This window comes from Hemitrygon akajei, chromosome 11 (assembly GCF_048418815.1).
Source record: "Hemitrygon akajei chromosome 11, sHemAka1.3, whole genome shotgun sequence".
Taxonomy (NCBI): domain Eukaryota; kingdom Metazoa; phylum Chordata; class Chondrichthyes; order Myliobatiformes; family Dasyatidae; genus Hemitrygon; species Hemitrygon akajei.
In genome coordinates, this window is record NC_133134.1 from 34,033,165 (window position 1) to 34,058,137 (window position 24,973).

Consider the following 24,973-nt stretch of genomic DNA (forward strand, 5'->3'; position numbering starts at 1 on the left):
AGTAGGGTACTGGAGCAGAGTTCATAAATGACATGACTGATAACTCAGTATGAAAGACAAATATTCCTGTAACTTCAATAGACAATTCTTCTATGGTCTTTCTACTGAATTACCATATTTTCTGGCATTAGAACACTTTAATTTAAGCAAATTCTCATAATCAAAGAACATAAGTATAAAACTGTTTTAATCAAGGATGGATTAATAAATCACATATTCAGTTTTGACTATAAAGGGACATAATCTTGTAACAACTAAACTGTATTCATTCAAATGTGGCACAAGAAAGAAGAATAATGTCATAATCTGATTATCTTGAAAACTTAAGGTATTTATTTTTGCTTTTTATATGTGGAACTTAAGAATTGGCAAAAATACTTTATATTGAACAGACGGATAGATATCAGTTCCAGGAAACATCTGAAGTGAAGACAACTTGTCATTATCATTCTTCATTCACTTAATAAATATGAGACATTTGTTTTAATAACTTTATACACAATGTGATTGATAATTATTATTGACAGTTATCATAGAAAGTTGTCTCTGAACATAAATGGGATTTATATTTTAGAAACATAGGCTATGGCACATTTTGTATCCAGTCAGCTTAATACACTCGCTGTAAATCAATGTCTACTTGTGACAAGGAATAGCACTTTTTGTAGATTAAATAATAATGATATATTTTATTAATAATTACTCTATACTGATAACCACAGTACTGATATTCAGATACCACAACATTGCTGATGGTGATAACATGGATCTTCAGCTTGACTGTACTAAATCAAAATTCTAACCTCTGAAATATCAATCTCCAAAGGTACCAAAAATATTCAAGCTAAACAACTCTATACATCAGCTTGCACGAAATACGTTTCATTTCTCCCCAAACATAACATTATATCAAATTGAATATAATCCAGATCCATTTTCTTTGTTTCAATAAATAAAAATACAAACATATATAAAATTGTTATTGCTGGAAAATGTGTACAATAATAGCAAGAGATTCCAGCGATTTTGAACTACTACTGCTCCCACCTGAAGTTGGCAGCTATGCCTCCATTCTTCTGTTTAATTATTACCAATCAAGATCATATTTATTAGTGAGAAGTGATTTCAGGAGGCCTCCGTTCAGGTTAGATCGATCTGGGACTGACTTAAGTAACATCTGCACCTCTTGCAACACACACAAAACACAGGAGGAACTTTGCAGGCCAGACAGTATCAGTGGAAGAGAGTAAACAGTCGATGTTTCAGGCCGAGACCTTCATCAGGACTTGGAGTTCCAACATCTGCAGATTTTCTCGCATCTGTGCCTCTAAAAGGGCAAGTACTTCCTACTAATATTTAAAGGATTGTGAGCCTTTGCTGTGGCTGTACCAGTGGTAAACCAAGGACAGGAGCAGCTACCCAGATCCTGTTGTTCAGCCTTGGAAGTGTTTATTAGAGTTGGAAATCCAGGGACTGCTCCATCAAGAGCACATAAATACGCTTCCAGTCTAGAAATAAACTAGCATTAAGGTTAAGTTTCTGTTGAGCTTAACCATAGTAGCCATTTCACACAGACTTGAATGATTGGCTGGAAAAGTTTTGATTGTATTGGTTTATTATTGTCACATGTGCCAAAATACAGTGAAAAACTTGTCTTGCATACTGTTTATACAGATCAACTATATAGTGCTTTGAGCTAGAATAAGGTAAAACAATAACAATGTAGAATAAAGTGTAAAATCTACTGAAAGAATACAGTGCAGATAAACGATAAAACATTAGATCATAAGGTTGTGCAGCTAGGAGTCCAACTTATTGTACAAGAAGCCTGCTCAAGATTCTGATAACAATGAAATAGATGCTGTCTTTGAGCCTGGTGCTACATGCTTTCAGGGATTTATATCTTCTTCCCAATTGAGAGGGAAGAAGAGAGAGTGCCCAGTGTAGGTGGGGTTGTTGATAATTATCGTTGCTTTACTGAGACAGTGCAATATCTCACATATGCCACAGTATGCCACAGAAGTCTAGCAGTTAATGCAACACTATTACAACTCAGAGTTTGGTGTTCAATTCTGGAGCCATCTATATAGGAGTCTGTATGTCCTTCCCATGGAATGCATGGGTTTTCCCTGGGTGCTCCAGTTTCCTCCCATAGTCCAAAGATGTACTAGGTAGATTAACTGGTCATTGTACATTGTCCTGTGAGTAGGTTCTGATTAATCGGGTTTGTCGAGAGTTGCTGGAGCAGCATGGCTTGAAGGACCTGCTCCATGCTGTATCACTAAAATAAATAAAAATAAATATGTGGTCTAGACTATCTTGAGTCCCATCCACCAACAATGGCACTGCCAGTTTCACATAGTACTACATCAATCATCTAACAACAAACTCTATCAATCAATTTTTCCAACTCTCACACCTGACAGATTATGTACACAGTTGCTGCTCAAAATGGCAGGCAGCTCACATTGCCCTATACTTTATAACATTCTACCTTTCCACCTTGTGCATAAGAAGCTGCTGGACAATAAACAGCAAAAACAGTAGTGGTCATTGTCTTGGAAATGAAATCACCCTGAAGTCTATTTTTTTGGCCTTCATGAATATGCTGGTCTGAATAATCTTCTTCTCTTTTAAATTTACTTGATTCAATCTTGCCGAAGACTTTGGGAGAACGAAGCTGATAGTGACGGAGACAAGAAGGTCTCCATCCTCACCTGACGTGCAGAGCAAGCAACACCATGTAAGACTTACTCTTGGAAACGAGTGACCGATTCAGAGGCTCTCTTGAAAGTGTCTCACATATTTTAATATTTTATTAGGACTGAATTTATATTATAAATGAGTATTATCCCATTTAAAATAATTGAATAATTAAAATATGGAAAGCTATATCAATTTTATTCAGGATGACCCAAATAACATTAATTTTTCTTAGGAACTAATTTATTAAATAGTTTCATCCTTTTAAATATTGTGCATGCTTTTCTCAATGTAGTAAAATACTTCATAACCAAACAGATATATACAGAGAGATTAGAGAAAGGAAAGCACTCGTCTACTTTATGGTCTTTTAATTCAACCTCAAAAAAGTAAGCCTTTCCATTTTCTAAATTCAAGTGGTCCCAAATAGAATTTGGTTTTATCAATCAGAGGCTGAGCAAGTAGCACTAAAAAGTGACGTTTCTTTTTTTCCTAAAGAACAGTGTTTTCATATTCTGAGCAGGCTGGCAGAAAGCAGCACTCTTCCGTCATTCTCTGACAGTTATAGACTTGCACCACAGCTTATTAAAGATTAAGGTTTGCTCAAGTGCTATGTTTGGAGCTACATCCTGTCCAAGATCCAGCATTCATTAAAAGGTAAGAATAAAGGATTAATACCATAAAATTACTGTAGTCAATGGGCTTCTTTTCCTCACCTGACCCCGGAGGGAGCAAGTTGTCAGAGATCCCCCATAAATAAAGAGGAAGTATATAAACACACAATTTATTTCCCGTATATTGCACTTACTGCCAGACAATACAAAGCTTAAAATGTTACCTGTATCATAACAACAGAAACAAATCCCAAAAGATTTTATAGGAACACTTTTCTCTCATCTGTAACTTTTCTACTCTGTAGTTTTTTTGTCATTTGGACGTACAAAGCCTGTTCCATGCTCATGATTTTAAAGCATCAGGCTTCTTCTATTTTTTAAAGAAACATCCAGTAAGCCTTTACATTTGAGCTGTATTAGACTTAAATATAAATTCCAATTGACCCAAAGACAAAATTTATAATGTCGCAGTTTCTGTGATCTGATGCGTGTCTGGGAAGATATGCAGGTAAACATTGCTTTAAGATGTACTGCTAAGAGCCTCAAAAACGATTTGCTGCTGATGCAAAAATACTGGCACGATCATTAGAGGTCAAAGTTCACTGGTATTCATTGCAAGAATCCAATGGCAACCATTTACCTCCTTTTCTGGTTGACCTCAAGCTATCTGGGCATAAAGAAAACTTACCCTCAGTTATCGAACCTGAACCAGATTGATTACTAGTAAGAATGTCTAAATATATATATATTTTTGTCATCTATGACTACTGGAATATGCATCGTCCCATTGATTAGAATAAATGAAATAATATTTTTCAAAATGCTGAAAGTAGTTTGGATGGTAATTTCTTTTATAATAAAACACAACAGTAAATATTTGCCAACCTCACTGGAGTAAACTATTCTAACTTCAAACAATCATTAAGTTTTCAGAATCCAATTGACTTTCGACCAATGTGTTGAGATAATCAGCATATTAAAGGCAACAGAATAACCATATGTTAATTATGTAAATTATTCATTTTAATCAGCTAGAACCATGTAAGAATTACTAAGAATGCAAATGTACAGGGTTATTAAAAATCTCATTAATATTCATCTTGGTTACATGCACAAATGTATCCATCTGAACAGATGAATTAATAGTTAGATGAGAGATGAAAGAGCTGCAGGGTGATTCTGTAGAAAACCATCTGTCTTCGTTTGTATCCCTCTTAGCCCTTAACTGCAAAATAAAATGACCGCCACAGAAAAGCCAATGAAACTTAACTTTGGCTAACCCGAGCTGGCTTTCAAAACTATTATTTCTAATGATTTTAGACACAGCACAAGGTTCCATTTGCAGTCATTAAACTCTTTATCAAAACATTTCCTCAATAATAAAATGAGTTCTGATTAAAACACATAAGAACACAAGGTGTAGACCCTTAACATCTGACATCCTGCTCCAACATTAACTATGATCAAGACTGATCTTACTGTGAACCTCAACACCATTTTCTACTTGATCCCTTTAGCTCATAATTCCCCTGCTGTCTAAAAATCAATCTAGCTCAACCTTGAATATACTTAATGATTCAGCAGTCACAGCTCTCTAGAGTAGATATTTCTAAGGATTCACATTGCTCTGAGAAGTGAAGTGAATTGTAATCTCTGTCTCAAATGGCCAGTCCCTTTTATGAGTTCATAACTCCTAATTCTAGATTCTGCAACCAGGGAACCCCCTATCAAGATTTACTCTTTCAAACCACCCCCCTCCAGAATCTTATCTGCTTCAATGAGTTTACTTCTCATTCTTCTAAAGCCCAGAATTTCATTTTCAATTAGAACATATTTTCATCCCAGGAACCAATCGAGTAAACATGCTTCACAATGACTTCTAGTACATCCTTCCCTAAATAAGGACACCCAAAGCTGTTTTGCAGTATGCCAAGGGTGATCTTGTCAAAATGAAAACAGCTAGAACAACCACCCCTACTTCACATTTCCTACAATAAAACCCCCATATTTCCCAATTTCTTCCTACCTTTGTGCCAGTTTCATGTGTTTCATTTACAGTGACAACCAGATATTCATGAATATCAGTCCTGATGTAGCTTCTCAGCCCCAAACTGTTCACTCCCCTCAAAAGATCTTGGTTGGGCTACTGAGTTCCTCCAGTATTTTGTGTGTATTGTTCTGGATTTCCAGCATGTGCAGAATTGCTTGTGTTTAAAAACATCACGTTTTTTAAAAAAATGTTGCTTTTTCATTTTTACTACCAAAGTGAATAACTTTACATTATTTTCCCACCATTTTTGAATCATTGGCTTTTATATATCAATCCTAAGCAATTACAACAAATTATATCTAATCTAGACCCTTGCACTGATCCATGTGGCAGCTCGCTAGTTACAACTTCCAAATTGCAAATGCCACATGTATCCCTCTATTCGTTTTTCTGTTAATTAACCAACTCTCAATTCGTGTCAATATGTTGCTCTCTAAAATGTGAGCCATCTTCTCTGCAGTGACCTTTTACGTGGCATTGCATGGAATGCTTTCAGGAAATGCAGATACAGAACATTTACTGTTTCCCCTCTTCCCCTGCCTATTTCATCCTCAAAGAACTATATTCAATTTGATAAACTCAAATTCTATTTCACAAAACCTTGCTTACTCAAAACATATTATGACTTTTGTTTCCCTAATAATTCCATATTTTTCAGATGATCCTCATTGGTTAAACCGTCTATTGTTCCCTGCTTTATTAATCTCTCCTTTTTAGAATAGGAATCTTATTGTAAATGTTCAATCATTGAATAACCAGCATGTCTTTGGTGTGGGGGATAAAGACAGCATCCATGGAAAACCTATACAAATACAGGGGGAAAGTGCAAATTCCACTCTAAAGCTCTTGAGATCAAAGTCATATCCTGCTACATTATCTGCTGTGGCACATTTTACAATCATTTTTACTTTAATATAGAGAGTTTCTAGTTATTTTACTGTTTTAAAATGCTAGTGAAAATGACTGGAGGGATAAATTGGTTGAAGGATTACTTCTGAATTCAATGCGTACTAGAGCTAAGTGAGAATAATTTTGCAAATGTTCCATCTTTACTTTGCCTGCTCTGTACTGATCTATTTTTACTATCCATGGTTAGCAAAGCTCCAGTGCTAAATTTTCCTAATTACAATTGCTACACTTAAAATGTTGTCAAATAAATATTAGTATATTTTTAGATCTGCAAAGCAGATTTTGGCTTTAAGCAAAAAGATATATAATGGATGTAAAAGTAGACTAATTCTGTACTCCCAATTTCCTCAAATATATTGATGCTAATATCTTTACTGTATATGTTCTCTCATTGATTATTAAAGGGATATTGCAACTGGTTTTGTCAATAGAATATATGTAATCTGATTGGGCTCTGAATAATATTATTATTTCTATTTTTTGCATTTGATAATTTTAAAGATCAAGTTAAAAATAAGTCCTTACATCCAAGTGTGTACAACCTGTAGCATAGGTTTCACTATTGTCTAAAATGGTTAATAAAATTTTTGATTCATCAATATACATGTATAATAAAAGAATATTACCTTCTGATCTAAGGAAATTTCAAAGCACAAATATAGGGCGTACCTGAATTGGTGAAAGACTTGACAGTAAGATCAAGCCATATTTGCCACATCTCCAACAGTCTGTTTTAGGATTTGGTGTTATATGTTACTATGTTTGTTATTATGTTATTACAATTCTGTTTTACAAATCCTGCATGTTGGTTGGAGCATCTGCAGAGACTTGAATGAGGCAAGGGAACAGCCAGTTCTTCAAATAATATGTTGAAATATTAATGTTGTCACAATGAAGTTTAATTCTTTTCAACAGGTTGAGGATGTGCAGAGAAAGGCAAGGTTTTTAAGATGAGGGTGAGGACGAGAGAGGGGGAAAGAGAGGGAGAGGCTTGTCAAACCTTTACCCCTGTCCCACCCACTCAGAGTAGTGCAAATTCCAGATTAAGAACTCTTAATATCTCCAGGAAGACAACTCTATTTGCAAGATTTTCATTGAGTACCTGTTTGATTTCTACTAGAACACATTGGAAACCCAGAAGATCAATGAAAACAAATGTAGATCTCAGTCATAACTTATTTCTTATCCAACATCCAGGTTGCTTACGTACTGTATATCAAAAAAGACAATCTTCTCCCAACTGGTCCTTGAAGAATGACACAGTTTCCTATCCGCCAGTCAGAAACACAACCACTATTGGGACTCACTACTCTCTATCATTAAGCCATTTTGCTTAATCAAAGATGACACTGATATTCCTAATCTACAAATGATGTTAACCAGCCTTTTGTGAGGCACTTGTCTAAAACTTACTTAAAACCCGCAAAGGCTATACCCTGTTCATTCTCTTCATCAACAATCCCTGCTACTTCTTCAAAACATCCATTTGGGTAAACTAGATAAACAAATTATGATTTGTTCAAACCTGTGCAAACTCTTACTAATAAAAACATGGACCATTATGGTACATAATATGATCATTTAATTCATTACACAGATGTCACCCATGTGTGGAAGCTCAACACAAAGTATTCTCATACTTTCTTACGACATGGAAGGTGGACACTTCACCTATCAAGTCTATGTCAACTTTTCATCAGTCCTTTTCGTCTGCATATTCTCCAGTAATCTATTCTCTCCCAGATGCCCATTGACTGCCCTCTGATTCTCTTGCCATCCAGCTACACAGGGGACAATTAACTTACCAGCATATGCAAGGTAAACCTATATGGTGGTATTCAGATTCTCGATCCAAATGACTGTTTTGTATACGTAATAACATATCTCATTAGTGAATATTATCATCATCATCATCATCATCACTTAATGAGCAGTAAAAATCTGACTGCTAAATGTAAAACTGATGTCTTGGTACAGATGAATATTGACAATATGTATAAAAAACATTCAGACAAGCATTTCAATCAGTAATACATGGAATTCATGGACCAAATGAGACTATTATTGATACATATGATGGTCAACAGAGAACCACAGGGCTGAAGACTATGCTACTGGGCTATACAACTGTATGACTATATGATTATGTAACTCTAATATCCTGAAACATTAGTCAACGAAGATCTCCTGACAGCTTGCACAAAATTCACACCTGCAGCACCAAAGCAGATTAATTACCTTTCTCATTGCTGTATACTGCATTGCTTACATTCACTTCCAAAATAACCAATTCCCTGTCAAGAATTTCAGCGTGCTTTTGAAAAACCTATCATTTCTTTAATCAATGTGGTGTTGAGGTACCCGAGGAGGATGTGGGAACCAAAGGCTGACACAAGAAACATCTGAGTTTCTGGAGGATACCCAGCAAGTGATCAGTTTACTTGACACGTAGAAAAAAAATGATTGAATTATTCAACTGGTCAAGCAGCATTTGTGGAGGCAGAGAATGCTTTATTGAGCTGTATGACCAGCTAAATATTTCCACACTGTCTGTTTGTGCCGCATATTTCCAGCACTTGAAGTTTATTGTTTGAAATTACTTGACACATAGTTTATTTCAATGCATCCTGAAGGAGGTAAGTCAAACTCAACCCTAGTAACAGATGCCTGATAACTTCTGCTCTAAATTAACAGAGGTGGTGAGGATTTTACAGCATAGACAAAAGCTGAGGAACAAATCAAGATCAGGGATGCAGAGATCCTGCAAAACTTATAGGGAGTATAGAAGTAGGATCTATGGATCTATGGATCCATAGTATCTATGGATCTCTGGAATTCCTGGAAAATAATTACAAGCCATGGAAGCAGTGGTCCTAGTCTACCACCAGGATGGCCAACATCTCATTTGGTACAGGATGTCTTACATTGGAAAGAAAAATAGTTTGCCCCATAGTAACTTTATAATGGACATGAAATTTTGTCTTAAGACAAATAGAAGCTGTGGAGGCACAACTAGGAATAGCCAATACAGTAGGGTAAATACACTCTAATGCTTTACCAGATTGCAGGTCTGTCCCTCATGCAGTGGCCAACCAAATGATAGCCTGGCTAGTGAAAGGGAGGGAATGATGGACAGGAGTTCCCGATTGGGTGTTTCTGGGAATGGCCCTAAGCAAAGCAAAAGGAGTGCACCTCTCAATCAAAGAAGGTTTTGAGGTCTTTGGGTGAGCAACAAGGAGCAAGAGGGAATTGTGATTAGAAGGTTATAATCAGAAGGAAATGGCAGAGGTTTGAAATTTGAGGCCTTCAAATATGGGTTGGATGAATACAAAGGGTTTCCTTTATAGCCTGGGGTAGACATACAGCATAGAAACAGGCCTTTTGACCGAATGTATTATCATAGCCTTATTTTATTCTCACCATTTTCCTATCAAATGCCTCGAGCTACATCACCACCTACATATTTGGGAGAAGTTACAATTAACCTCCCACCTCACAGTTCTTCAAGATGTGGAAGGGAGGAAGAAGGAGTGGGGAAATGGAACCACATGGTCAAAGGGAGAATGAACAAACCTCACGTAGACAGCACTGGGGGGGGGGGGGGTTTCAGACTGAGCATTAATTGCATAAACTGTGAGGCAACAGCTCTACTAGCTGTGTTACTGTGTCAGCATTGTGGTCTTCCTTCCTCATGCCCACCAGGATTGACATAAGATTCACACTTTGTGGGTCTCACCTGAAAGGCACTTACAATTTTCCCGATCCCTAATAAACCCATACAGCACATTACACTACAAATTCTAAATATGCAGGAGTCCATGTAATTATGTAAATTAGGTATACCATAAGACATAGAAACAGAACTAGGCCATTCGGCCCATTGAGTTTGCTTCGCCATTCCATCATGGCTGATTTATTATCCCTCTCAACTCTATTCTGCCTTCTCTTCATAACTTTTAACAACCTTTGAAATTCACCCTAATTCTTCTACTCCAGCAAGTACAGGCCCAAACACTCCTCAAACATTATCCTTTTCATTCCTGGAATCATTCTCGTGAACCTCCTCCAGAACTTCTCCAGTGCCAGTACACTTTTCTTAGATAAGGGGCCCAAAACTGTTCACAATAGTCTGTGCAGTCTGATTAATGCTTTATAAAGCCTCAGTATCACATCCTTGCTCTTATATTCTCAGCCACTGAAAATGAATACCAATATTGCATTTGCCTACCTTATCAATGACTCAACCTGTAAGTTAACATTTAGGGAATTCTGTACAAGGATTCCCAAGACCCGTTGCATATCTGATTTTTGAATTTTCTCCCTGTTTAGAAAATAGTCTATACCTTTATTCATTCTGTCAAAGTGTATGATCACACACTTCCCTACACTACATTCCATCTGCCATTTCTTTGCCCATTCTCCCAATCTGTATACCACCTCAAATTATTTGTGCTATGATGAAAATTATATCTGCTATGATGAAAATAGTACTAGATTCATGAATAGTGAATAGTTAGGATTTTTTCCCTTATTCTTTTACCATGTGTGAACATCAGTGACAGGATTAGTATGAATTATTCGTGCACAAATTGCTCCTTGTTCTGAACAGATAAATCACTTAACTAATTAAGGGTGGCAGTTAGGATTCAAATACACTGGGTAGTTTGGAGTCTAGAGATTTTGATTTCTTGTGCGGAGGGGGAATCAAACTTGGATCCTTCTACATCTTTGTTCTGGAACAAAACCATGATAACACAATGACCACATTCATATGGTCTGTTAACTTCCCAAGATACGCATAGCGTATATGCAAGAACTATATTCAATACTAATTCTGGCCGCTGAACAAGGTTGATTGAGGAAGTGACTGTTAAATTACATTATCAGAACACAATTCTATGCATTTTCGTCAATATCACAATTGCCAACTTGTAAATGCCGATGCTGGAGTAATACAAAAATATGATGAATTAATAATTTTGTATGTATTGCCTTTGTTGTTTTTTTGTGGATCATCACCTTGCTGGATGTACAACATATTGGGGCTGGTGTTAAATTAACACCACATTTTACTGTGGGATTGAAGCTTAACTGTGAATGCACAGATCACCAGAACTCTAACAACAGAAGTCATTACCATCCGTGGTAAATAAATTACCAAATTTGAGGAAAATTGGAGCTTGAAGAACACTTTGCAGTATTAGTATATTACAATTTAAAACATCAATACTGAGGAACCCATCCCCAGATGACAGTCCATGCTTTGCATTCTGTCTCCAACATTCACTTCATTAACTCCACCAGAATAGATTCTGGATGCAGAGTGCAATGCATCAGCAATTCCACATAGCACAACACCATGATCCTGGAATGAACGTCTCGCCTCAAATCCACATTTGCAGGATTGGGTTATCAGCTGTGGGTTCCATTTGGAGGGTTAGCAATGAGGTAAAACTCAATCTATCATTCAGTTAAGTTGTGGTACCAGCCACTGAAGGAATTGCTAAATAAATCTTTGTGTTTGAAAAAAAATGAACAAAGAATTAAGCTTGTGTCTAAATTTAAACTTCAAATCTGTACTGCAGACTAATTAGAACAGAAAGATTGGAATGTTAAGAAGAATATGCCAGTTTTATTTTGAAGTTTAAATTATAGGTATACTGTGAGTTGATAAATTGAATAATGTCTCTTTGATAAATTAAGACCCACAGAGATTTTGACATCTTCTTACTGATTTCCACCATGCAGCTCTAATTTTGAAATCTTAAACTTTCTTTTCTGCTTCTGGCTTGATATATAAATATTTATCTATCAGTTTGTATCTTTGTAGAATGCTTTTTCTACTTATTTTAACAGCTTATCCAAAAATACAGTATATTGAAATTCATTGTAGCCAGGCAAAATAGAATTGCCACTGGGTCAAGCCACGGCTCCTGAAATTTAAAAGCCGCTCCATCAATTCAATCTGTTGGATCGTGTCCGCATACTGGCATTTTGTAATGACAGTAATATTCCAACAAATCAATAGTTATTTAATTCCCAACAAGCTCCCAAGTCCATTAAACCTGATTACATTCACCAGATTCAGCTGTGCACAGTTATTTTTCGTATCCCGGCACTTAATCTATAAAAGAAACTTATGAGAACTTTCAAATGCAATTTCAGTATCAATCAGCGCAGCTCAGAGGTGCAATTCGGTACACTCTTTTACCGACTGGTGTTGGGCTGGTTGGGTGCAAGCACAAGACCTTCATTAAGAGTTGGAATGGATAATAGAGGTGTTGGAGCTTGGCTAATGTTTCATTTTGCACTAAAATCAATTTTTATTTACTAATACCTGGACAAAAACCCACCTCTCACTACTAATAATAGCCTTCATCGATTGGTACTTGTTTGTTTTTTATACCTGTCTTACATCAAGTTCCTTGGTTCCTTAAGCTTGTTATAGCTGAGGGTTGTAGTGGGGGTAAGATCCCACTACCTATTAAAAACCTCCAATGTGTGATTTTCAAATACTGTCTGGCAACCAAGTCCAGTTCCTGGCCTCCACACGTGGCTTAGGTACTAAGCCCAGTGGAACCAATTCTACTGACAGAAGAAGGGGTAAAGTTGGGTTACTGGCGCCTTAAAACCAGTTGCTTTGGGCAGATGGGGCTCATCAACCATGGTTGGCATTTAATCTAGGAGAAAAACTCTGATCTCGTCTCTCCACTGCCTTGTGGCTATACCCACTGTTATGATACCAGCCCCCTCCTTTGTGAGAATTGCAAGAGCCCTAGTGAAAGGGGGGTCAATGACCCGAGAGAGAGAGAGCAAGAGAGAGAGAGAGACAGGCCGAATGGACACAGGAAATGGAAAGACAGCAACGTGCTGGATACCACATTCCACTGGGACAAAAGCTGGCGACTGTGGCATTGTTCTCAGGAGACACCTGGGAACTGCAGACGTGCCAACTTGCAGGGACATTGTAAAGCCCTCGGGCAAAGTGGGCTGGTTGAGAGAGAGATTGCATCACCTGCAACCTGATTGACACCTGAGATCCCGTGAGGCAGTATAAAGAAGGGTCTGAAAGAGGACGACCCTCAGACGCACCAAGGAGACACCAAGAAGCACGATAACGCTTCCCGTGGGAACGGGAAGCCATTTTGAAATAAGCCACGTGCGTTAAATTCCGAATGCGGGGTTTGTGGCTAGAACCAACGGAAGATCGCTTTTAACTAACAACGGGGAAGATCGCTCCCCTGATTCCACGGATGTAAACGGCAAGTTTTTCCGTTTATCTCTCTCTCTCTCCAACACGTGAAACCAAAAAGGGAAAAGCCTGCAGACTTCAGAGTGACTCTTTATATTTCCAATTGGACTCAGTATTATACCCTAGACAACGAAAGAGCTTATTTCTGAGTGATTATTAATGTACCTGCGTTTTAGATTGAGTATTGACGCATGTTATCTGAATGTTTGTATTAACCTTAATTTTTGTGCCCCTTCATTAATAAAACTTTTGAAAATAGTACCATTGGACTTCAACTGACATATCTATCTTTGCTGGTAAGTGAAACCAGTTACCGGTTTCATAACAAGTGGGGTTCTCGTCTCAGGATTTGACACCAAAAAGGGGGAGGTCAGTCAATCGGGATTGTAAGTCAAAACAAAATAATTTGGATCTGGTACGCAGGTAGCCAGACAGAAAAACCAGCAAAGATGGACGTGTGTGAATTTATGAAAAACGCGACTGTGGCAGCGCTAGAGGTGTGCACCAAATCAGACTTGTTAAATTTGGCGAAGGGGTTAGAGGTGGAAAACGAGCAGGATCAAGCTGAGAGGCAAAGACAGCATGAAATTCGGATCAGAGAGTTAGCAGCAGCCGAGAGAGCGGCAGCGGGGAGAGAAAGAGAGAGGGAGGAGCTAAGGAGAGAGCGGTTTAATGTTAGTCGGGAGCTGAGAGTAGTACCTCCGTTCGAAGAGACGGATGTTGATAGTTATTTCTTGCTTTTTGAAAAGGTGGCAGTGAACCAGAAGTGGCCACAAGAGCAGTGGGTCGCGTTGTTACAAAGTGTGTTAGCAGGAGGGAGGATTTGGGCAGCCATGATGCCGACCCGCCGACCGGCGAGTGCGGTGGCCCCGCCCCTAGAGTCCCAAAGCTATCGCGCATGCGCGGTCACTCGCAGCCTGTCGGAAAAAGCGGCTGAGAAAGAGGACAGTTTAAATGAAGCCAGCGGTGATCTGGCCAAGATGTTTTTACCGACCCTGTACCATGAGGGTTCCGAGGGTGGTAAAACAGAAAGCAGTAAAGTAAAAGGGGGTAAGGGAGAGGAAATAGCCCTGCCCTTAGTGAAGAGAAAGGTCCTAGAGGTAGGAACTAAAGTTGAGAAACGGATAAAGTTGTTAAAATGTCCAGAGTTGGACATGGTTAATCTGTCTGGTTTGGCAGAATTGTTTGGAGAAGTTCAGAGTTCTAAAGGTGTTCTCGATGGTCCCGAGAGTGAAATGAGGGCAGTCTTAGAGAGGAAGGGTATCCTTGCTGTGGAGAAGTCAGCTGAAATGGCCGAGGAGGTTGTTTCAGCTCGCAGGGTTGCGCCTTCCCCAACGGGGGGCTGCCTAGAGAGTAACTGGAAGGATCGGGGGACGTTAGAATTTGAAAAAGGTACGGGTATTGAAAGCCTGGAAGGGGCCAATGTCCCGTTTGGGTGTGTCCAAGATGGGGGCGCACGTGGTGCTGAACCTGGTAACAGAGCTCAGGGGAAGTCTGAGGTGTTTGATTCAGGGGGACGGGGCGGCCGTCTTTGTGGATCAGATAGGGTTGGTTCAGTAGGAAAAGGGTTAACCTTGGTAACCGTGGGAAGTGTGAGTTCCACGGTGTTTGTATTCGAGAGTGGGGCCAAGGTTAATGCCGAATTTAAGGGGGGAATGAGGATTGTTATTGAAGGAAACGGAAAGTCTGTAGTTCCCAAGTCGAAGGAAGAAATTTTAAACCTGGCAGATCGCTCACAGAGTGAGTCGGGAAATAGCGGGGCCCCCCACTCTATTGTTACGCCAGGGTGGGGTGTGAAGAGGTTGCATTCGAAATGCTACCTGAAAGAGGAGTTGGAATTAAAAACAAATAGCCTGAAGGGTCTTGACAGTTTGGGGCATGGTGTTGAAAAAATAGCCCCAATGAACGAGGCGGGCGGGAGTTCACCACGCCAAATTACTCAAAGTCCCAACGGGGGGACTCGCCAGAAAAGAGGTGACGGTTAATGGGGATGCCATTTTTTTTAAACAGCAAAGCAGGTTTTTACGGGTTGCGCCAAAGCCTGTGAATAATAAAGACAGACCTTTGGAGACCTGCCGGCGAAGTAAACCGACCGAAACGATTAGTATTCGCATAAACTTTTGTAGATGCACCTAAGCTAAGATCACACCTCCGCAGTTTTGTTGCTGAAAACAATAAATAAATAGGTGGTTATTGAATTGAAGTCTGATGTTACAAGACTTTAGTACGGTACGCAATGTTAAAATATTAACTAAAGGGACACTGTAATTGTTAACTGTTTAGATGCTGACTTGAATGTATAACTGTATTACTCTGTAGTGAAAAGAAAAGCTTCTGTATTGTGTTAGATTCAAAATTTCTGTAAGACTCTGTACCACTCTGGGTTTTAACCGCTGGTAAAAACCTTTTTAAGAGGGGAGGTGTTATGATACCAGCCCCCTCCTTTGTGAGAATTGCAAGAGCCCTAGTGAAAGGGGGGTCAATGACCCGAGAGAGAGAGAGCAAGAGAGAGAGAGAGACAGGCCGAATGGACACAGGAAATGGAAAGACAGCAACGTGCTGGATACCACATTCCACTGGGACAAAAGCTGGCGACTGTGGCATTGTTCTCAGGAGACACCTGGGAACTGCAGACGTGCCAACTCGCAGGGACATTGTAAAGCCCTCGGGCAAAGTGGGCTGGTTGAGAGAGAGATTGCATCACCTGCAACCTGATTGACACCTGAGATCCCGTGAGGCAGTATAAAGAAGGGTCTGAAAGAGGACGACCCTCAGACGCACCAAGGAGACACCAAGAAGCACGATAACGCTTCCCGTGGGAACGGGAAGCCATTTTGAAATAAGCCACGTGCGTTAAATTCCGAATGCGGGGTTTGTGGCTAGAACCAACGGAAGATCGCTTTTAACTAACAACGGGGAAGATCGCTCCCCTGATTCCACGGATGTAAACGGCAAGTATTTCCGTTTATCTCTCTCTCTCTCCAACACGTGAAACCAAAAAGGGAAAAGCCTGCAGACTTCAGAGTGACTCTTTATATTTCCAATTGGACTCAGTATTATACCCTAGACAACGAAAGAGCTTATTTCTGAGTGATTATTAATGTACCTGCGTTTTAGATTGAGTATTGACGCATGTTATCTGAATGTTTGTATTAACCTTAATTTTTGTGCCCCTTTATTAATAAAACTTTTGAAAATAGTACCATTGGACTTCAACTGACATATCTATCTTTGCTGGTAAGTGAAACCAGTTACCGGTTTCATAACACCACTCATGGGGAAGACTTTGGGAGTAAACCCTCAGGAAAAATCCAAAGCTGAAGTCCTTAAAGCAGTCCTACATTGAGTTCAACGCTGACTAACTACTCCTACAACACCACTGGTGCCGAACTGTATCAGTCTCTGCCATTCCTTTGGATGTATCAGCTGTGTGGAGGGGGTTGCTGGCTACATGGGCAACAGCTTGTTCTAAGTATTGTACAGTCCTGGCTTGCATATCACATAGAGAGCTGGGACACAACATTCATAGTCAACGCCGACCAATGGAGGGTCTCAATGTCAAGTAATGATTCAACTGAAGGAGATAATCATCAGCACTGGAATATCGAAGACTTTAGATAAATAAATTAGATTTCTTTATGTTCAAAACAAATAGATTAAAATGAAGAATGGCAGTTCAACTGTAAGTAAAAAGGCCTGAGTTTGAAACTATAGTGTTGGATAAAGAAAGTTTAACAACTCCTGACATTAGTGCTTTACATTCTTTCCAACTGGATGATAGGTCTTCGATTATTCTTGCGCGTTTGCAAGCTATTGTATACTCATTAATCCTGCTTATACTTATAATTATAATGGACTGGAACTCTCTGGAAATGGTGACAATTCCACTCGTGGCTGCCAATATTTAACCTGTAAATTTCAGAAAATTAAGGTTCCCTGTGCAAAAACCAGGAATCTCTAACTATTCAGTCACACTGCTCTTAGAATTTTGCCGTTCCAGCACATACTGAATTGGTCAGATAAACTGGACCATGAACTTCCTGCAATTTTCCAAAGCTGCTCTGGGGTATTTGCCCACTTAGAACTGGGGTTACAGAAAAAGGAAAGATGTCCATTTCATTGGAGAGATATGGCTGAGATTTAAAACAGCAGCAATAAGAGTCATTCCTTTAATGAATTGAGGTTAGGTCCTGTTAAATATTTACTTTTCTAACAGTTTTAACAATTTTTAGAAGGATTTAATCAATTTATTGGTTTATTTTTAATAGCTTGTGAATGTTTCTGAATATCATGAAAAAAATCAGAAGCATTCAAAGTCCAGGATGATTTTGACAGCTGCCAAAGTTAGGCGAGTAACTTTCTAGCTGTTTCATAGCTGGGGTTTGTTGTGGCCTCCAAACATTATAAGAGATCATTCTGCTGTGCAAGGCATCATCTTTTTGGATTGGGCATAATTTTGAACAGTAAATTGGCATGGCTGCAGCTACAAAAATTAAGCTCAAATTAGGGTGTCATGATAGCAAACTGGTTACATATTGCTCTACAGCACTGGTGATTGGGATTCAACGCCTGCCACGGTCTGTAAGTTTGTATGTTCTTCCCATGATCACGTGGGTTCCCTCCAGGTGCTCCGGTTTCCTCCCACATTCCAAAGGTGTACAGGTCAGTATGGGTTAGCAAGACGTAGGCATGCTCTGCTGCTCTCAGAAACAGGGCGATACTTGTGAGCAGACTCCTGCATATCCTCGGACTATGTTGGTCATTGATGCAGACAAAGCATTTCACTGTATGCTTCAATGTACATGTCATAAATAAAACTAATCTCATTTTATACTGTAGGTCAGAGGTGAGTATAAATAGCTCACTCCTGGCATCTGGTTCTGCAATATTATTGACTTATTCCAAAACAAATGCTATATTTAATTAAATTAATGAAACAAAGTATCAGGAGGAGGTCATATTCTTCACTATATGTTTTAAAATTGGATTGTAAAGACTAAAATTACCTTTTATTTGCTGACATAAGTATTCATACAATGTTGGATCATGTATTATTTTTTGAACACACAGACAAGCAAGAACCAAAAACATGACATCAGCCCATGTCCATTTAAAAAATATTTTCACAAGCCAGAATCTAGTCGGATAAACAGATTACTGTATATATTATTTATGAAAGAAATGCATCTTACAATACAAAGGAGGAAATATACCTTACTGATAAGTCAAAATGATCGAAAAAACGCTGCAGCCAAATGTATAGTTTTTGAATTACCGATAACCTTTAAAACACAATTCTGCTACTGTCAAACATCCCCATAAGAGCCACTATGGATTTTTCAATGTTGCTCTTATTCCCTGCACTTCAGCACTTAACTCTAAGCCATATCATGATAAGTTACTTTGCCTACTGTTCTGCTGGGGGAGTGTTGAGTCCCTTTGTAAGCTGGGGATGGATGGCAAATCCCCTGCCCTGTGGTCAACCTCAAGAAGTGAAGGCATGAATGTTAAGCAGTGAGTAGATCAATACCAGCGAATATAGCTCAACTACACCATTTATTCAGCCATGAGAGATGTCAATACATAGATTAGGGTGATCCATCTTTTTGATTTCCTACTGTCTTCCATTGACTACATGAGGGGTTTTGCCTGTATTAAAAGTGTTTGCCTTCTCAACCATAAAAATTCCAATTATTACTCTAAGTGCACTTGCATTAAGTTTCTTGTTGGAAGCGGCCTTGCATTACCTGAACAACTTCAGTAAAGTATTGGGCTGTCGGGAGAATTACAGAAAATCTGTAGGGAGGCAGCAGCATTGCTTGCAACAACAGCACTGTATCGTGACCTATTTCTGGAGCTCAGATGAGATACTTCAAAAAGAAGTTAAAACAAGTGAGAAAATGCACATGCTTGCACCCCTTGGTCCTCCTGCACTTCAAAGCCAGATCAGAGTTAATTATTAGAGGCCTGTGAGTTAGAGAGGTAGGCAGAAATCTTAGTGTCAGCAAGTCCTAAATAAAAACAGTGATATAACAAGGAAGATGGTACATCTGGACTTATTCAATCACCTGACCAGCTGTCTATACTGATTTTTGAGCAAACATTAACCAAGTGGCCATAACAGTTTTCAAGTCTGTTGTTACGTCTAGGTATTATACATTTGTCCCATAAGTGGAAATGAACCCAAAAAGGATTGATCACGGACAACTCACGAAAAGCAACAATTTGTCTCATCTCACCTGAAGAAAGAGAACCTGACATTTGATCCCAGTAAGAGTATCCAGCTCGTTAATTACTTATCTAGATAACTAATTACAGACAGAATTTGATGTGATTGGTAATTATTTACCACAACATCTCAGGTGTCTTTAAAGGTTGCTTGTAATTGATTTTTGCATATCCCTGCATTTTGATCAGGTCAGAGAAATGCCCCTGTGATTGTTGAGTGAACCCCAACTCTGATAACATTTACAATTTTAGAAACATCATTTGTACTCTGTTCATTGCTATTTCGGGAGATCCCTATACACAGCAAATATTAGGTGATAAAACAATTTGTTCATTTTTGTTCTTTGAGGTTCTCCCTAGTGATAAATGCTATTTGTTCTATCTTATACATTTTATCCTATGCTGTTTTACTAAGCCCTGAATAGTTGTCACTTGCTGACATTTAGATTTTGTGATAAAACACCTACAATTTCCTTAACTAAAGTTAACCAATGAGTTCATAATTGAATTAAGGGATACTAAACTCGTATTCTTTTTAAAGAGGCTGATATCATTTTTATACAGTAAAAACTCCATATAATGCATAACCTTGTCTAAAGATGACAGAATATGTTGCTTTTTTTTGCATTTTATAAGACCATAAGAAAAAGGAGCAGAATAAGGCCACTGCATCTCTGAGTCTGCTCTGTCATACAACCATGGCTGATTTTTTTTCCCTTTGAATCCCATTCTTTTTCCTTCTCCCTAGAAGTGCTCAGTGTAGTGCTGTTCTAGTGCCAGAGATTAGCAATCAGGGTTTAATTCCTGCTGCTGTCTGTAAGGAGCTTGCACGTTCTTCCTGTGACTGCATGGTTTTCCTCTGGGTACTCTGGTTTCCTCCCACACTCAAAAGGTGAATGTGTTAGGGTTCGTAAGTTGTGGGCATGCTATGTTGCCATGGAAGCATGGAACCACTTGTGGGCTGCTCGTATCACATATTCGTGTTGGTCATTGACACAAATGATTCATTTCACTATACGTTTCGACATTCTGATGCATGTGTGACAAATAAAGCTAATTTTTTAATCTTTAAGTAACCTTTAACCCCCTTACTAATCAAGAACCTGCCTCAAATACACTGAATGGCTTGGCCTCCATGGCAACAAATCTATGGATTCACTACTAGCTGAAGAAATTCTTTTTAATTTAATTTCTGAAGGGACATTCCTTTATTCTGAGGCTGTGCTCTCAGATCATAAAATAGCAGGCATGGGTTTAAAGTGACTACTGAAAGGATTTGAAGGGCTATGTGGATGTTATTTTATTTTATTATTCCTTTTTTGCACATAAATTCCATCAGAGCAATTATTTTTTGGAACTGATCTGTGGATTTTATAAGGACAAATTCCTGTTACCTAAATTGCCTTATTATGGGGGTATACTGCATTTCATTACAAGTTTTATAAACCAGCACAAATTTCTTCAGAGAAAGATGTGTTTAATAAGTATGCAAATACTGAAGGAAGTTTATGTTCAACAATTAAATTTCTTGAATAGGAAGCAAGGATTGTTGATTAGAGTAGTGTACTTAATCTAGTAACATGGATTTTAGCAAGTCTTTTGGCAAGGTCTCAATTATAGACTGAATAGGAAAGTAAATGTCCTTGGAATTCAAGGGGAATTGGCAAATTGGATTCAAAATAAGATTGCTGACAGGAACCAAAGAGAATGGTTGACTGGAGTTTTAATGATTGGGAGGATATATTCAGTGGTGTTAAAAGGACTCAATGCAGAGTCCTTTACTTCTCATGGGACTTTTCAATGATTTAGACTTGAATGTAGGCACCACGATTAAGAAATTTTCTAATGAAATATTAGTACTGCAGGTTTCAGAAAGATATCAAGGAACATGCAAGATGGTAGAAGAGAATTCAAGTGAATTAACTTTAGAGAAATATGAGATAATGTATTTGGAAAGGCAAACAAGGCCTATGAATTATAGAACATTTACAGCATGGATAGAAAACATTTGGCCCAACCAGTCAATGAAAAGCTATCTGGCTTAATCCAGGCTCGCAGCACTGGGCTTGTAGACTTGCAGGACACAGTTCTTCAAATGCACATCCAGGTACTATAGTCAACTGCTTTGAAGGTTTTAATCTTTCCCACAATTTCAGGCTGTCAGCCCACATGTCTACCAGCCTGTAGATTAGATAAAATCTTCATCTCCCCTCAAATCCCTTTACTCATTACTTTAAACCCATGTCTGTTAGTTATTGACCTCTCTGGCACAGAAATACAACCTTCCTGTCTGGTCTTTCTTAATGCCGACTATACAGTACATGCCATTTGAATTTCTCCTCTCTCATCAGATCTGAAAAAAAACATTACCTATTCACTCATTCCTCAAAGCTAAATATTCTGGTCTTACTGATGTTTTAGTAAATGCCCTCTCCATCGCCATTTCCAGTACAATACAATGTGATGACTAGATATGAACACGGCACCCAAGCCATGATCTAACTAATGTTGTATACATTTACAATATAGAAAGATACTTTATTGATCCCAAAGGAAATTACACTGTCATGGTAGCATTACAAGTGCACAGATATACACACCCTACCTTTATAATCTATACTTTGCTTCTGTGAAGGCAGCCTGTATGGACTTTAATTCATTTTATCAATCAACTCCACAATATTAAGGATCTGTTCACATGCATAAGGACACCCTGTCTTTTATGCCTTTCATTTACAGTGCATGCCTGTATTTCCTTGCCTTACTTTATCGTTCTCCAGGCTGAATTTCATATTCCACTTTGCTGCCTGACTGGCCAGACCATCAATATCTTCCCATGTATAAAGCTTTCCTCTTCACTACCACACTCTGCCAATGTTTGTATCACCAGAAAACTTATTTAGCATGCCTCCTACATTTAGCTCAGAATCATTAATGGATATGACTAAATGCAAAGGAGTGCTGAGCTCTGTAGTTCACTAATGTAATGGACTTTTAGTCAAAAAACACTCTTGCTTCCTACCCACTCAGATATTATTCAACCAATTTCACACTCTTCTTGCATTCCATAGGCTTTTACTTCTAACCATGTGAAACCTTGTCAAAACTGTGCATTCTTCTACAATAAATGTATTGCCCACATCAAAACTCTTATTTCTGCATACACTCCCTTTCCAGAGTAAATCTACACATACAGAGTCTTTTTAAAGGAAGATCTACAGTGTCCTTCAGGGTAACATGAGGGTTGTGCAAGTGTGGAATAAGCTGCTAACAGAGGAGGTGGACGTGGGTTTGATTGCATTTAAGAGAAGTTTGGATAAATACATGGGTGGGAGGGGTATGGAAGGCTATGGTCCATGTGTGTATTGATGCGACTAGGCACAATAATAGTTTGGTATGGACTAAATGGGCTGAAGGGTCTGCTTTTGTGCTCTAATGTTCTATGATTCTATGACTCAGAATGATTCGAACTATTTTTCAACTACTGAACACGAGTGAAAAAATAAAAGCTGAAAACTCACGTCTACATTGCCATTCAATAAAATTGTGACTGACCTTTCACTGCAGCACAAACCCAGTATTTTATAGTCTCAGAACCATTTCTTAAAAATCTGTCCATCTCTGATTCTGTTTCTTGAATATTCAGTGACGAAGCATCCACACATCTCGAGTGGAGTATTCCAAAGCCTCGCCTACCTTTGACTGAAGAAATTTCTTCTCATTTCTCTCTTGAGTGGCAGACACCTCATTTTAAAATCTTGATCCTCATTTCTGGTCAGCCCATATAGTGGATCCCCAATTGGTCAAGAATTCTGTACATTTTGTTGAGAATACCTCTTGTTGTTCTAAACTAAAAAGTATATGGATCTAGTCTGTGTAATGTCTCCTTAGACAACAAACTCACCATTGCAGAAACATTGGTAAGGAGTGGGTGGGGATCCTTCAGTACACAAATCTATCTGTTCTCAAATAGAGAGATCAGAACTATACCCAAAATTCTACATGTAGTCTTGCCTTACCAGGGTGCTATATACTGTATCATTTACTCTTATATCTTAAGAGTAAGGATACTTATATCTTCTGAAAGATCAAATTACTGTTTGAATTCTTATTGTTTGCTATAGATACACAGTAACTTTCAGCACCTCATGTTGTGATGGGATTGAGTTCACTGTCCATAAAACTCTAAACTCAAAAGATCTTAAGCCTTATACATTATAGGTGGGTGCAGATGAGATTTACAAGGATGTTCCCTGGATTGGAGAGCATGCCTTATGAGAATAGGTTGAGTGAACTTAGCTTTTTCTCCTTGGAGCAACAAAGGATGAGAGGCAACCTGATAGAGATGTATAAGATGATGAGGGCATTGATCGCGTGAATAGGCAGAGGCTTTTTCCCAAGGGGGCATACTTTTAAGGTACTTTGAAGTAGGTACAGGGGGGATGTCAGAGCTAAGTTTTTCACACAGAGAGTGGTGGGTGAGTGGAATGCGCTGCCAGCAATGGTGCAAAAGGGTCTTTTAAGAGATTTTTAGATAGGTACATACGACTTAGAAAAATAGAAGGCTATGTGGTAGGGAAATTCGAGGCAGTTTCTAGAGTAGGTTACATGGTTGGTACAACATTGTTGGTCAAAGGGCCTGTAATGCACTGTAGATTTCTATATCATATGTTCTATGTTCAGGTACCGTATCTATGGGTACCCTGTTTATACTGAGGTTATTCTGTATCAACCCACACTTCTGTTTAGTCTCTATGGCCATGTCTAGTTGCCAATACCCTCTATTTGAGTGGGGGTTCCCCCTCCCTAGCAAGTGGGAGATATAGACAGCTAACAAAGTCGTTTTATATAGTTTATTTTATTTTTAGTAATACACATTTAAATTTAGACAACTAATTCTTAATACACATTTAAAACTCACAGAAGCTTTCTGAATTACAAAAGATTTATAAACTGCGAATGATTTCCAAGCACAAGTACAATTCTTATGAACTAAAATAACATACTAATGAGTGCAAATGAACAAGTCGTCCATCACAGAAACTGAAGATTGAGGAATGATTTCTGGTTCTTGTTTCTGTCATTGCGTGTATCTGTCAATGTCTCTTGTCATTCCTAACCATCCTTAATGCTTTCTAACATTTATACTGTTTTGCTATTAGTTGATATTATCTGAATGTGATGTTTTTCAGACACCTTTCCCGGGACAAAGTAATT

General features: G+C 38.5%; 1 protein-coding gene across 21 annotated transcripts in view; it reads right to left on the minus strand.

Moving 5' to 3' along the window:
* Positions 1-24,973, minus strand: part of rbfox1 (RNA binding fox-1 homolog 1) — a 1,531,532-nt gene that overhangs the window by 501,993 nt on the left and 1,004,566 nt on the right. The window contains exon 1 of one of the 21 annotated variants that reach the window (XM_073060615.1): positions 2,698-2,701. The exons of the other annotated variants lie outside the window; for them this stretch is intronic. The gene's annotated coding sequence lies outside the window, so the exon portion shown is untranslated. Of the gene's footprint in view, positions 1-2,697; positions 2,702-24,973 lie in introns of those variants that run through there. 21 annotated transcript variants of the gene reach the window in all.